Consider the following 10,427-nt stretch of genomic DNA (forward strand, 5'->3'; position numbering starts at 1 on the left):
TAATCTCTTGTGGGGTCGCGCCAAGATCTTGAAGCCCAATTATCAAAGAACCCCATTTTAATAAATAGGGCACGCATTGACCTAAAATATTGGAATAAACCGGTCAAGACAAAAACCAAACCCATTAAATATGATGTAACAGTATGATCTTGAGCTTAGGTTGATGTGAAAATATATATTAAATTGATTCATTTCTAGGTTTTAATAGTGTTTTTATGACAAGAAAAAAATGAATGGCTGTCATAGCATCTACGTTTCATAATAGAAAAATCAACATTATCAACACATGTGTTATATCAAAGTATTTTTTATATTTAGGATGGTTATTTTATATTCAAAACAACTTTTTAATGAAAAAATTGAAAGGTTTGTTTCTTTTTTGCTAGCAAGATGCCGATGACTACCGCAAACCAACAGTTCTTGGCCAATAGTTGGACACCTTGGCCTGCTCACTGGCTACCGTTTCAGAAAAGCACGGGCCTCCATTGTGGTGAGCAGCATGGACCTCGCCAAGGAGTGGTTCACTGTCAATGACTGAGCCTTCGCCGGTCGTGATAGAAAACATGAGAAGGAAGCGACAAGGAAGGGAGCAACTGCAATTTTACGTGGTTCGGCACTTTGACCTACGTCCACAGAAGAAGAAGAGGCTGCTGTTTTATTTATCCTCACACCCTTACAATCAAAGAGAAAAAAGGGGGTTTTATACATTTCAAAGGGACGATAACCAGGAAGCCGTTATTTGATCTTTCCATAAAACAGAAAAGATTTTCTTCCTTCTCATCGTGACTTTCCTTCCTTCTCATTGTAACTGCAAAATATTGTTGATCTTGATTTTTTTGGCAGCAACAATCTTCTTCCACAAATCTCGCAACAATCTCCCCCTCAAGTTGGAGGACAGATATCAATCTGTCCCAACTTGTTTATAATGCTTTGATGCTTCTCACGCGCAAGGCTCTTGGTGAAGATATCAGCCAACTGATTTTCACTTTTAACATGGCAAGTTTTGATAGTTCCATCTTGAATTTTTTCTCTAATGAAGTGACAGTCAACTTCAATGTGTTTGGTCATTTCATGAAAGACTGGATTTGCTCCGATATAGATTGCGGCCATATTATCACATATAAGCTTTATAGGGTTTCGCACATCAATATTCATATCCTTCAGAAGGGCTTTAATCCACACAAGTTCACATGTACATCCAGCCATAGCTCTGTATTCTGCTTCAGCACTTGATCGAGCAACTACAGACTGTTTTTTGCTTCTCCAAGTTACAAGATTTCCTCCAACGAATGTGCAGAAACCAGATGTGGATCTTCGATCATTTGGATCCCCTGCCCAGTCTGCATCAGTATAACTCACGACATCTAAGGGCAGGTCACGTCTCATTAAAATTCCTTTTCCGGGGCATCTTTTCAAATACCTCAAGATTCTATGGGCAGCTTCAATGTGAGTTGATCTTGGAGAATGCATAAACTGGCTAATGAGGCTTACAGCATATGATATGTCTGGTCTTGTAACAGTTAGATATATGAGCTTACCAACGAGTTTCTGAAAGCTTTGAATATTCTCGACTAGTTCTCCTTCATCTTTCTTTAATTTACAATTGGTTTCAAGTGGTGCTTCTGCTGGTTTGGCACCCAAGCATCCTGTTTCTTTCAATAGATCTAAAGTATATTTCCTTTGGCAAAGAAAGACTCCTTTGTTTGAGTGTGCAACTTCAATCCCTAAGAAGAATCTTAGTATTCCCAAATCTTTGATTTCAAATAGCTGATTTAGATAGTCTTTGACGCGTGGCATAAAATCAACATCATCACCTGTCATTATTATGTCATCCACATAGACTAGGAGAATGCAAATTTTAGAATTCCTTAAAGACGTAAACATAGTATGATCAGCACTACTTCTTTTGAAGCCCATTTTTGAAAGTGTATCACTGAGACGAGAGAACCAAGCTCGCGGTGACTGTTTTAAACCATAAAGAGCCTTTTTCAACTTACATACGTACCTGTGTTCATTCTTTATGCCTTTTGGAGCCTCCATATAGACTTCCTCGTTGAGATCACCATGAAGAAAAGCATTTTTCACATCAAGTTGAGTCAGAGGCCATTTCCTGTTTGCTGCTACTGAGATTAAAGTACGGACAGAACTCATCTTTGCAATGGGAGCAAATGTTTTAGTATAGTCAATACCTTCAGTTTGAGTAAATCCTTTGGCGACCAAGCGAGCTTTATAGCGCTCTACACTTCCATCACTGTTATATTTTATTCGATAGACCCACTTGCATCCAACTAGCTTCTTGCCATCAGGTAGAGGAACAAGATCCCATGTCTGATTTTTTTTCAATGCTGCAAGCTCCTCTTCCATTGCATTACACCACTTTGGATCAGATTTTGCCTCCTCATAGGTTTTTGGTTCGTGTTGGGAGTATGTGTTTAGGATATAGGATTTATAGTGAATGGGTAGATTTTCGAAAGATAGGTATTGGTCTATGGAATGTTTTTTGTTTGCTGTAAGATAGGTGTAATAGTCACTAAATTTTGTTGGTGCTCTAGTAGGCCGAGTGGATCGTCTAGTGGAATTTTCTGGTTGGCTTGGGTTACTGAAGTTGGAATTTAGCTCGGTGGAAAGAGTGTTGAGATTGATGTTGGTATCAGGTTGTTCAGTTCTTAGAGGCGGAAGTAAGGACACATCATTTTGGACGGTTTTGTCTACTTCAAAGTGGGGTTCAACATCGGCAATACGAGCTGCTTACTATCTTTAGGAGTTTCATAGCTGGTTTCAACCGTTGTCAGAGTGGACTGCTTGATGGGATTAGCAACATTCATCTCCCCCTGTTTTTGATGCTCAAAGAAAGATTCCTGTTCAAAAAACTTCACATCACGAGATATAAGTAACCTTCTAGTAACTGGATCATAACATTTGTACCCCTTCTTTCTGCTAGAATAGCCAAGGAAGATGCTTTTGACGGCACGTTTTTCAAATTTGTTCCTAAATTTTTCTTGTATATGAACATAACACTTGCATCCAAAAACTTTAAGATGCTTTATAGAAATTTTTCTGTTGAGAAGAAGTTCTATAGGAACTTGATTTTCAATGCTGGAACTAGGTGCCCTGTTAACAATATAACAGGCCGTAGCAATAGCGTCATTCCAGAAACGAAAGGGAACATGCATGTGAGTCATAAGAGATCGAGCAATATTCAACAGTTGTTTATTTTTTCGTTCAGCCACTCCGTTCTGTTGAGGGGTACCTGCACAAGAAGACTGAGGTTGTATTCCTTCTCCTTTTAGAAAGGTTTCAAGGGCATCATTCACATATTCTCCTCCATTGTCAGAGCGAAGTTTTTTAATTTTGACTCCATATTGAGTATGCACCATATTAAAAAAATCTTTAAATGCACTAAAAACTTCACTCTTATATTTAAGAAAAAACAACCAAGTCATGCAAGTCTTATCATCAATAAATGAGACATAATATCTGAAGCCAGAGTATGACGCTTCTGGGGCTGGTCCCCAAACATCAGAGTGAACTAAATCAAAAATATCCTTTGATTTTTCCGTAGAAGATTGAAAAGGTAATCTCACAGACTTAGAAAATTCACAAGCATCACATGATTTATGTTCAACTGTAAGATTTGAAATAAGACGAGTTAAGCTTTGATCGGAGATGTGACCAAGTCTGGCGTGCCAGGTCCAGTAGTGAGAATGTCGATCTTGCTGATAATTCACCATGAGGTTGCAACAATTTTCGTCCATCACGTAAAGCCCATTCTGCTCATGCCCTCTACCAATCTCCCGTTTCGTCACACAATCCTGAAAAATCACATCCTTTGAAGAAAAAACAACCAAACAATTGTGAGACTTGGTTAATTTGCTAACTGACATGAGATTTGCTGACAATTTTGGAATATATGAAACTTGAGATTTCTGCCCTTTCTTAAAAAATATTGTTTCACCGTATCCCTCAGCAGTAATGGGTGATCCATCAGCTGTAAAGACTGATCGTTGTCTTGTTTTGTCAATATTGATCAATTGTGTTAAATCACTAGACATATGATAAGTGGCTCCTGTATCAATTACCCAAGTAGGATGATTTAAAGTAGCAGTCAAAGCAAGGTTATTACCTTCGGAATTGCTGACGGGCTGAGAAGATATTAAATTGGCCTTTGCGAACTTTTGAAAGAATTTCTCAAGATCATCCTTAGTGACAAAGTTGGCTGAATCAGGATTGGTGGAAGACACAGAATTGGTGGAGGATGTCGCTTTGTCTTTTGTTGGTCTTCCAACAAGCTCCCAACATTTTTCACGAGTGTGACCAGACCGCTTGCAGTGGGTGCATCTAAATTTATTTCTTCCTTTCTGATAGCTGAAGTTGGCATTGGAAGGTTTGTTGGTGTTCAGATTTTTTTTGATCCCCCTTGACAAAGTCGGCTTGAGCGACGCACGCCATTTTTTTCACGGCTTTCTTCAAAAATTTCAGTTTTGGAGTTCATAACTTGTCTTCGTGCAGTCTCTCTTTGTAACATTTGACAGACATTGTTGAAGTTAGGCAGTGGAGTGGTATTGAGGATTTGACTCCTAATACCTTCATAATCGGCTCCTAAACCTGCCAACAACTTAAAGATTTTGTCTTCTTCAAATCGGATCTTGTATGTATCTGGATCAGTCGTAGCAGGCCTATATTGCAGAAGTTCATCAAATCGACTTTTAAGTTCTCCTATGTAGAGATTCAGTGGCTTGTCACCTTTCATAAGATTTGCAATTTCGACTTGAATTTGATAAACCCGTGCGAGGTTATTTTGTTCGGAAAAGAGTTGTTTTAACTCATCCCAAATCTCCTTGGCAGTTTCTTGATACATAAACAGATTTGAAATAGAGGGTTCCATGGAATTGATGAGCCATGACATCACCATATCATTTTCAGATTGCCAATCGTCGAATCTAGGATCTGACCTGTCAGGAGGACTAATCTTCCCGTTTACATATCCGACATTGGATCGACCGCTTAGAAATAGTCGAGCCGCCTTAGCCCAACTTAAGTAGTTGGTGCCATTCAAGAGGGTATTGGTGATTTTCAGGGGCTGGCTGCTTTGCTCGTTGCCACTGAGACGTCTTAAATTTTCTGTAGTCTCTTGCTGATTATTTGCCATGGAATAATAGAAAAAAACAAAGAACCCAACGCAGCTCACAAGGTTGCAAACAAGTTACTGATAATATACCAATAAGCAAACTTGGAAGGCGTAGATTAAGTCCCTCGTTTCAGAATTTAAAGGAGCATATATGCACAATCAATCATGCTCACAGTAATCTCAAGTAAAGGAAGATGAGAAAAAAATCACCCGAATGAAGAAATTGTAGTTCCCCTTTAGAAAACCCAAGACGGCGATGGAAAACCCTTTTATCCTTCTCCTCGGATCCCAACAGCAGCAGCAGATAATGAAGAAGTCCTTCTTAGGAAAACTCCCCAACAGCAGCAGCGGATAATGAAGAAGTGCTGGCTAAGAGAACAGGCGGTGGTCGACAACGTTTATGTGCAGCAGTTAAAAAACAGGGGAGGCGCGAACAGGGGAGGTGCTGTTCGCTGCCTTCTTCCACCTCCTGCTTGTCGTCGCCGACACCCAAATCCCCAGCATCCACACCGGCGAGTAGTGGGAGAGCGCACTCCAACGCTGCCTTTTACAGTGGCAGCATTAGAAAACAGGTGGCACTAGAAAAACAGGAAAGGCGGTGGTGATCTGATACCTCCCTGTTACACTCACGACCTGCCTCCAAGTTGCAGAAGAAAGAAACAGTGGCGGCTTCACATATCCCGCTCTGATACCATGATAGAAAACATGAGAAGGAAGCGACAAGGAAGGGAGCAACTGCAATTTTACGTGGTTCGGCACTTTGACCTACGTCCACAGAAGAAGAAGAGGCTGCTGTTTTATTTATCCTCACACCCTTACAATCAAAGAGAAAAAAGGGGGTTTTATACATTTCAAAGGGACGATAACCAGGAAGCCGTTATTTGATCTTTCCATAAAACAGAAAAGATTTTCTTCCTTCTCATCGTGACTTTCCTTCCTTCTCATTGTAACTGCAAAATATTGTTGATCTTGATTTTTTTGGCAGCAACAATCTTCTTCCACAAATCTCGCAACAAGTCGGCCGCTGTTAGAAGGTTTTGAATGCCTTGGATACGATCATGCCATGTTTGGATTCAGCCCATGTGGACCTCACTATGGTGAACTCCGCAAGATTGTCGCCATCGAGCTGCTGTCGAGTTGAGCTGCTCAAGCACATCCGGGTCGACGAGGTGGGCTTCTTGATGATGGGGCGCCTGTACGGCAGTTGCTGCAGCCATGAACCGGCCGAGATGAAGCAGCATTTGAGCTGGTTGGCCTTGAACATCGTCCTCAGATGGTCGCTGGAAAACGGTCCTTTGATTTAGACAGTGAAGGAAAAGAGTTTAGTGAAGCTTTGGATGAGTTTGTCACTCTACTTGGTATGTTCACCGTCTCTCCACAAAGCCAAGAAGAGGGTTCACCTTAAGATGAATGAAGTTGCCTCGGCTTGGCTTGCAAAGACGGCCACCGCTATGGTACGTTACCACCTCTCCCTCTTTTCCTCCCGTTTGTTCTTAAGTAAAGAAAGCACTAAAATCGCTAAGCTATTGTCAACCGCCATTTGCAAGGAATTTCCTAACGTCAAACTTGAGAGATTTTGGCAGTAAAAAAAAATATACATAACATACTTATCGTGCGTTTGACAGTTTGGATTTCAGATTCTTTTGTCACATACCACGCCAGGTTTATATGAGATTTATGGATTTCAGACCCGAAGTAATCAAACTCATCTTTTGTTTTTCTAATATTTAATTATCAAAAAGTTTGGTCGCCATGTCTATTTAATATTTTGGATTTTTCTTACTAACCGATTTTGATGTTTGTTTCTTTTTGTGATTTAAGTTATTTTTTTATAACTTTCACCATTTTCTTGTCATTTTAGCTTGTGCCATCACCTTGCCAACTATTTAACCAGATTTCTTTCCATCGAGCTCTCATCATCCTTACCAAATTTCATATTTTTATTTTGTAACTTCTTTTTAGAAAATTTTCTAAGACATCCTTAAAAATAATTAAAAGAAAAAGACACTTAACCTGAACTTTCATATTGCTAAAAATACCCTTAGGCTTCGCACTACTAATAAAAAGCTTTTTTTTTTCAAAAAGGCCACAATTTCTAAGCAGATTTGTTAATTTGTATTATTTTTTTACTGCTTCGATAACATTAATGCATGATTAGTTATATCTAAATGACTTTGTTTTCTATCTATATACTTAAAACAATTATAAAATTTTTTTTGTTAGCGTTATAATGATTTTGAAGGAAATTAAACCTAAATACAATTAATTTACTTGTCAATTTAGCAAGAAAAGCAGAGACATTCCCCTCTTTCCATTGCCTTCAAGGTGCAAGGTTGTTTTTGGTCCTTAAGATGCTCCTACACGAATCAAATTGACGATCAGACAACAATCTGTCAATCTGACCAACTACAGTCTACACTCAATTGATGCACTACCTTATATATATAAATATAAATATATATATATATATATATATATATATATATATATATATATATATATATATATATATGTCCATAAAAAAGTGAAAACATATAGGTTGCATTTATTTCACCATGGATTTGAGATTCTCTGTGATCTGATATCCCTAGGATCTCAAATCCATGAATTTAAGATCATATACTTCTTCCTCCCTCTCTCCCCCACCCAAAAAAAAAAAATCTGATCTTAAATTAATGGTTTTGAATAAGGATGTGTGGTTCTCTTTGATTTCAAATTCTCGAGATTTGAGAACTATGGATCCTCGTGATTTGAGACCTATAGGTTTATTATCAGACCCCCAATTTTATATTTAAAAGGCGTTTGATTGCCTTGGATCTGAAATTTGAGGTGATTTGGGATCATTGTGAATCTCAAATCCACATTTTTTGCCTCACACCCCCTCAAATCTCAAATTCTTCTTTTTCACGTATTGGTAAAAATCTAGTGTTTGTTGGTCTTACACAAAAGGGACTTTACTATGGCCCTTTACTTCCTCTGATAACAAATCACACTTGAGTGGGCTCTCTCTCTCTCTCTCTTCACAACACCACATATCTTAAAGAAAGCCCAAGATGAATTGGACTACCATGTGGGCAAAGACCAACAAGCGGAAGAATCAGACATCAACAACTTGCCTTACTTGCAGGCCATAGTCAAAGAGTCAATGCGCCTATACCCAGCGACACTGCTTTTGCTCCCACACAAGTCAATGGAACCCATTCAACTTGGTGGGTTCGACGTGCCGGTTGGCTCAACGCTGTTTGTTAATGCGTGGAAGATTCATCGTGACCCGACATTGTGCACGGACCCAAAACAGTTCAAGCAAGAGAGGTTCTTGACCAGCGGCAATGAGATGACCAGCTTTGGTGGTCAGGACTTTGCGTTCTTGCCATTTGGGTCAGGAAGGAGGTTTTGAGTCGGCTGGCGGATGGCCATGCAAGTTCTTCACTTAACGTTGGCATACTTGCTGCAGCGCTTTGAATGGTCTACGCTCAAGTCTGAGCCGGTTGACATGACCGAGGGACATGGCCTGGCCCTACCCAAAGCAACTCCGCTTAGAGTCCTTTTGAGACCCCCTCCCCTTCCCTACCTCTATTAGTGAAACTATTGAGAGTACTTGTTTCTAATGTGTGCTATAATATTGTCGATGATATGGCAGATTCATAATTTCATTTTTGTAACCAAATTTTTCTGAGTGCAATTTGAAACGAAGAATGAGGTCATAAGAAATTAAAATGTTAGTTAAAAAAAAAATTTTGGATATTGCATGTTAATTAATTCATGTTGGGTTGTTTAAATAGGTAATAAGTCTCATTTCCAAACGGTTTGCTGCAACTGCGGGAGCATGGGCTGGTAGGAGGCCAGTTCCCTCAATTATTTTACCATTTTTAAGAAATGAGTAAAAACATTAAAAATATCTGTAGAAAATTTTACTACCAATAATAATTCTGTAATCAATAGTGTCCCCTATGTGATTTCTGTATGCATAGTTCCCATGGATGGACATTCCATTTCAATATACGTAATGTTATTCTGAAAACAAATTACAATGCTACTCACTTACAAAATATTCATTTAGATAATAAAATTAGATAAGATTTTCACGGTAAGCATCCAACAATGCTATTCACTTACAAAAGAAGTACCATCCAATCTATCCAACCATTTAGTTTGTGTTTGATTAATGCAAATTTGGTTCTTGCTCTCTCCCTTTACGGGTGTGCTGCCAGCCTGCAAGTGTTTTTGCAATGCCGATTACATGCACCACACAGTTTATGGGTTTTTTTTTTTTGTGAGGTGCAAAAATGAATAGAGTATCCTTATCTATAAAAAGAAACAAACCTACAAAAATAAAAGATGGAAAGTGGAAGATAAAAAGTTCTAATGTGTTTGTTTTCTTTTTTTGAAAATGGCTAAAATGTCCTTATTACTTTTTTGGTGCATATTTATTACTTGCACTAGGGTGGTCCTCCCAACCGGGTCCATCTAGTTCATTTGTGGTTGGCTTTATGTCTGCTAAATATTTTAATGTCTACAAGGCTATTTGGTAATAGTACCAGTTTGTTATTGGTTCATGAATATGGCGCAAAAATTAAAGCACATTCATTTAATATTGTCTGGATTCATGGAATAATGACAATTCAACCCGCCTTCAAAATATCATAGTGCAAAGGATGGAAGAATGCTATTGGTAAAGCCTAAGAAGGAGGTCGCCATCATTGTCCTATGGTAATCCCTTGTGGGGTCGCCAAGATCTCCAAGGCCAATCATCAAACAAACACATTTTCATATATTGGGTTACGTAAAATATTGGTATAAACCAAACAAATCGGTCACCGACAAAAACCAAACCTTTTAAATATGATGTTTAAAGTATTTTGTTGAACTATAACCGTGCCAATATGATCTTAAGGATATGTTGATGTGAAATGCATATTAAGTTGATCCATTTCTAAGTTTTAATAATGTTTTTATGACAAGAAAAAATGAATGGTTGTCATAGCATCAGCATTTTGATAATAGGAAAATCAATATTTTTTGTGTAAAAACAAGTTGATTCATAACATGTTAGCATGTGTTATATGAAAATATATTTTATAAATATACGAGGATGGTTATATTTTATTGAAAATAACTTTTTAATAAAAAATTAAGAGGTTTGTTTCTTTTTATTGCAGACAAGAGTTTTATGTTATATACACACAAAAGTAGCTACCAAGTACCGAGACTGCAAATACCATCACCACATCTATGATTCCATCAAGCTCGCAGCAGAGAGCTTATGTAATATTTGAAAAAAGGAGAATAGAGAAGCAAC

Source organism: Nymphaea colorata, chromosome 1 (genome assembly GCF_008831285.2).
Source record: "Nymphaea colorata isolate Beijing-Zhang1983 chromosome 1, ASM883128v2, whole genome shotgun sequence".
Taxonomy (NCBI): domain Eukaryota; kingdom Viridiplantae; phylum Streptophyta; class Magnoliopsida; order Nymphaeales; family Nymphaeaceae; genus Nymphaea; species Nymphaea colorata.